Source organism: Bufo bufo, chromosome 9 (assembly GCF_905171765.1).
Source record: "Bufo bufo chromosome 9, aBufBuf1.1, whole genome shotgun sequence".
Taxonomy (NCBI): Eukaryota; Metazoa; Chordata; class Amphibia; order Anura; family Bufonidae; genus Bufo; species Bufo bufo.
This window is the reverse complement of record NC_053397.1, coordinates 77,165,000-77,170,500: the sequence shown is the minus strand read 5'-3', so window position 1 is coordinate 77,170,500 and position 5,501 is coordinate 77,165,000.

Sequence of the window (5,501 nt, the reverse complement as noted above, 5' to 3'; positions counted from 1 at the left end):
GGTGGGATGGGCCAGGGGCGGGTAGTGGGCGGCGTTAGGGGGCCCAATTTAGATTCTTGCTATGGGGCCCAGTGATTTCTATGTACGCCCCTGGCCAGCACCTCCAAGGCGTAGAGCGCCAGTTCGTGCCACGTGTCCAGCTTGGACACCCAGTATTTGTAAGGCACTGAGTAATCATTGAGGACGCTGACACGGTCTGTTATTTACTCCTTCACCATCTTCCCTAATGTTTCCCTCCTTGTGACACTAGGCATCAAGGTGAGGGTGCTGGCGGGGTGTCATGAAACTGTCCCAGGCTTTGGAGAGTGTTGCCCTGCCTCTGTTGGAACTGCTGCGTGCTCCCTTGTCTCCCCTCCGGTTGGCCAAGGAACTACAGACTCTGCAGCCAGCGTTGTCAGATGGAAATTTTTTAAGCAATTTTTCAACAATACTTCTGGTATTGCACCGTTTTGGTTGTCCTCTCCACCAGAGGAATGAGAGATGAGAAGTTCTCTTTGTAGGGGGGTTGAGAAGGGGGAACAACCAGTAATCTGTGTTGTCTAAAATGCGTATAACGTACGGGTCGCGGGAAAGAAAGCCTAACATGAAGTCAGCCATGTGTGCCAGAGTACCAACAGGCAATACTTCGCTGTCGTCATCAGGAGGATCACTCTCAATCTCCTCATCCTCTTCCTCCTCTTCTGCCCACCCACTCAGAACAGATGGAAATTAAACTTCCATGGTTACTACCCTCTTTAGCGGAGGCAACCGTCTCCTGATCCTCCTCCTCCTCCTCCTCTTCATCGTCCAATTCACACTGAGAAGACGAACTGAGGGTGGTCTGGCTATCACCCTGTGTAATGTCTTCCCCAATTTCCACCTGCAATGCGTCGTCCTTAATTGTGAGCAGCGAGCGCTTGAGTAGACACAGAAGTGGGATGGTTACGCTGATAATATCGTTATCGCCACTCACCATCTGTGTTGATTCCACAAAGTTTCTTAAAACCTCACAGAGCAGGTCAGACATCCATGCCCACTCCTCGATTGTGAATAGCAGAAGCTGACTGGAAAGGCGACGACTATGTTGCAACTACCATTCCACTACTGCCCTCTGCTGCTCACAAAAACTGGCCAACATGTGAAACGTGGAGTTCCATCGCGTGCTCACGTCAAACAACAGATGGCGAGCTGGCAATTTCAAGAGCTGCTGCAGCGTTGACAGAGCGGCTGAAGCTGTCGTGACTTGCGGAAATGTGCACACACGCGACGCACTTTCACCAGTAGCTCAGGCAAATTGGGGTAGGTTTTGAGAAACCGCTGAACAACAAGGTGTCACGGCCATGGCTATGACCGTGACTCCTGAACCGCATGCGGTTGTCAGCGGTTCTCTTTGGTGTTCAATCACAGGTTGGGGCTGTGGTATTTTCCTCACCTGTGGTTGCCGCTGGCAACAGTGTGTATGGGCAGCGTAGCAGTCGGAGCTGTGCCATTGCAGCTTGCTACGTTGTGCATGCGGTTTTGTGTGATGTGTGTATGTGTGCACTTGCTTTTTATGTTATTGTGTGCACGTCTCCTTTTAGTTGATGTCTTCCCTTCCCTGGTGCTGGAAGGGTTAACTCCCTTCCCAGTGTGTGTGATGTCACTGGGTGTGTCTGACTGTTAGGTGTGGCCTCTTAGGCCTATATAGCCTTGGTGTTTGGCAGGGCTCAGTAGGTTGCTTCAGCATGCTTGCTGATAGCAACCTCCTGTGTATACCAACTGCCTGTGAGAGCCACCCTTGTGGTTCATAAACCATATCTCACATTTTAGTTTTGTTAAGTTTATGTGTGATGTCTATTTGATGTTTTCCTGTTCTATCTTGTGTTAGTGCAGCTTATGGATCTGGATTCCTGTTTGCACAGGGATCCAGTCAGCAGGGCTGTGGCAGGTAGGTGGAACTCGGATAGTTCACCTGCCATATCCGTAAGTTTGTTTGTGTTCCCCTTTTTCCTGCAGCTTGGCCAGTGAGACCCCTGTTCCTCCGTGTCCAGTAGGAACAGGCCGTCTTACCTTGACTCCTAGTCCAGGGACCGGTCGGAGGGTGAGTTAGGGATCCGAGGTTCCGGAGCATGGGTCCTCCTACCTTAAAGGTCGGCCCATGCAGCTAGGAGTTAGGGTCAGGTTAGGGACGCTTTAGGAGGTGACCTGCTCCCTAATCCTGTTGTCCTGGCCGAACAGCCAAAACATCAACTGGCATCGCACGGCTGAGGATTTCCCCCATCCTCAGCCGTGACACAAGGTTGAGCACTTGGGCTAGGTATGGAATGTGTCTGAGCTTGCCAAGCTTCAAAGCCGCCACCAAGTTACGGCCATTATCAGACTCTAGGTTGAGTGGCGAGAGCCACAGCTCAGTCTGGTCTATTATCCCTTGCCACAGCTCTGCAGCAGTGTGCTGTTTGTCCCCTAAGCATATCAGCTTCAGCACGGCCTGTTGCCGCTTCCCCATTGCAGTGCTACACTGCTTCCAGCTACCGACTTATGGCTGACTGGTGCTGCACGCGGATAATTCAGAAGTGGAGGAGGAGGCGGAGGAGGAGAAGTGGGGGTTGGAGCCACTAATGTAGGTGCTGGAGAAAACCCTGATCGACGTAGGGCCTGCATTCCTTGGCGTCGGTAGCACCTGTGCCATCCCAGGATACGACTCGCTCCCGGCGTCCACAATGTTCACCCAGTGGGAATTGTAGCGTCCCTGGTCGAATGCACTTGTCAATGTGTCCATTGTCTGGAAGTGGAACTTCCAAGTAACTGCATTGGTCAGGGCACGTGTGATGTTACGGGACACATGTTGGTGTAAGGCGGGCACAGCACACTTTAAAAAATAGTGGCGGCTGGGGACTGCGTAACGAGGGACGGCCGCCAACATCAGGCTGCGGAAGGCCTCGGTGTCCACAAGCCTAAATGGCAACATTTCCAGGGCCAGTAATTTGGAAATTTGCGCATTTAGTGTTATGGCCAGTGGGTGGGTGGCTGGGTATTTGCGCTTGCGTTCAAATGCCTGGGGTAAGGAGATTTGTACGCTGCGCTGGGACACGGAAGTGGATGTGGTCGCTGATGGTGCTTGCAAAGGTACAGGTGCAGGGTGGGATGCATCCGGGCCTGTGCCTTCGACAGGGGATTGGCCATCACGTAACACAGGGGACCGAGGAGGCAGTGGTGTGACCCGCAGACACAGATTGCGGACCCAGGCGTTCATCCCACTTATTACGGTGCTTTGATGCCATGTGGCGGATCATGCTGTTGGTGGTGAGGTTGCTAGTGTTCACGTCCCGGATCATTTTGGTCTGGCACAGGTTGCAAACTACTATTCTTTTGTCGTCCGCACTTTCCTTAAAAAAGCACCATGCCGCGGAACATCTACCCCTTGGCAAGGGAGATTTCCGCAAGGGGTTGCTCCGTGGAACAGTTGCGTGCCTGTGTGGTGTTACTCGCCTTCTCCCTTTTGCTGCAGATCCCTCCCCCTCTGTACTTTTGTCCTCGCTCGGTTTTTACCTTTCCAGGTTGGGTCAGTGACCTCATCGTCCACCCCCTCCTCTTCCACTTCCTCACTCTGATCATCCTCCTTGTGGTGAAACCAACCTCGCCACTGGGTTTTGGAGAGGCCTGGCTACCACTTTAAAAAGAAGATTTTGCACAAATAATTTAAGTGTCCGCAGCGGACACCGTCTACGGAAATAGTGCACAGGATGTCACTGATATTTTAGGGATGCACACACTTTAAACAGGAGATGTGGCACGGATAACAACTGTCCTCAGCAGACACCGTCTACGAAAAAAGTGCACTGGATATCACAGATTTTTTTATGGATGCGCACAATTTACACAGGAGATGTGGTGTGAATAATTTAACTGTCCCCAGTGGCCTATTACGCGGTATTTTGCGCAGGATGCGCTAAAAATATATATTGCTGCTGTCACACACAATAGTCCTTAAATGGACTTTTGGGTCTCTGAAAAGTTTTTTGTAAAAAAAATCTTCCTATTACACTCCCTACACTGTCTGTCCCTTCCTATGCACAGCTGTCCCTAACACTGAGCAATTTAGCGCAGGTTGCGCTACAAACATATAATGCTGCTGTTACACACAATAGTCCTTACAAGGCCTTTTGGGTCTATGAAACGTTTTTGTAGAAAAATTTAATTCAATTACACCCCTTACCCTATATAGCACCCTATGACGCGTTCCAGTCAGCCAATCACTGTAATGCCAGGATCCAACATAGCTACTGGCATTACAGAGAGGGCAGTACTTACCTGCATGTTTATTGGCTGCTTAGCAGCCGCGATAAGTGTGGGGAGAAGACTCGAGCATTGCACTCGAGCACATGAGGTAGTCGGCCAAGTACCGCCATGTGCCGAGCATAGCGATGCTTGAGCCGAACTGGTATTCGGCCGAGCATGCTCGCTCAGCACCAAAATTCACAGAAAAGAACAAGTGATTATATGGCTGGAGGTGCATTAGGCGGTCACTGGATAACAATTTTGCTGTAGGCCAGTACAGGCCCCAAAAATTAGGCATTCACCTGACAGAAAAGAACAAGTGATTATATGGATAATGGTACATTAGGCGGTCACTGAATAACAATTTTACTGTAGGCCAGTGGAGTATAGGCCCCAAAAATTAGGCATTCACCTGGCACAAAAGAACAAGTGATTATGTGGCTGGAGGTACATTAGGCGGTCACTGGATAACAATTTTACTGTAAGCCAGTACATGCCCCATAAATTAGGTATTCACCTGACAGAAAAGAGCAAGTGATTATGTGGCTGGAGGTACATTAGGCGGTTACGGGATAACAATTTTACTGTAGGCCAGTGGAGTTGAGGCCCCAAAAATTAGGCATTCACCAAACAGAAAAGGCCTTTTATGCCGCTGTATATACATAAGACAAGGACCATTCTTTGTTCTGGGTGGTGGCGGACATGTGTGGGTGGCATGAGAAAATTCAATTGCACGTTTTCGTCAAAGGTGTTGAATTTCTCCGAGTTCCATGCCTCATTCATTTTTAGAAATGTAAGGTAGACCACACTGCTTTGAGCTAGGCGAGTGCGCATATCGATCAAGATCCCCCTTTTGGATAGGACACTCGACGAGGTGCAAGCCAAGAGTTCCATGGCAAATTGTGCCAGCTCTGGCCACAGGTCAAGCATGCACACCCAGTAGTCCAGGGGTTCCTCGCTTTTTAGAGCGTCCACATCGGCCGTTAACCCGATGTAGTCGGACACCTGTCGGTCTAGGCCTTCCTTGAGGCTGGATCCGGAGGGTGGCTGTCGATGGATTGGTTGCAAGAATGATCTCATATCTGAAGTGGCCAACACATCTTCAAACCGCCCTCTTCTTGCAGGCGCGGTACGATTGGTACCTGCACCTGTTTCGCTGTGGGTGAAAATTCCTCTGCCAGCGCCCGCAACAGCAGAATACAGCATCTCTCGAAGCAAGGGCTAAAATTTCTGCATTCTGACAGACCTCTGTGATGCTGGTAACA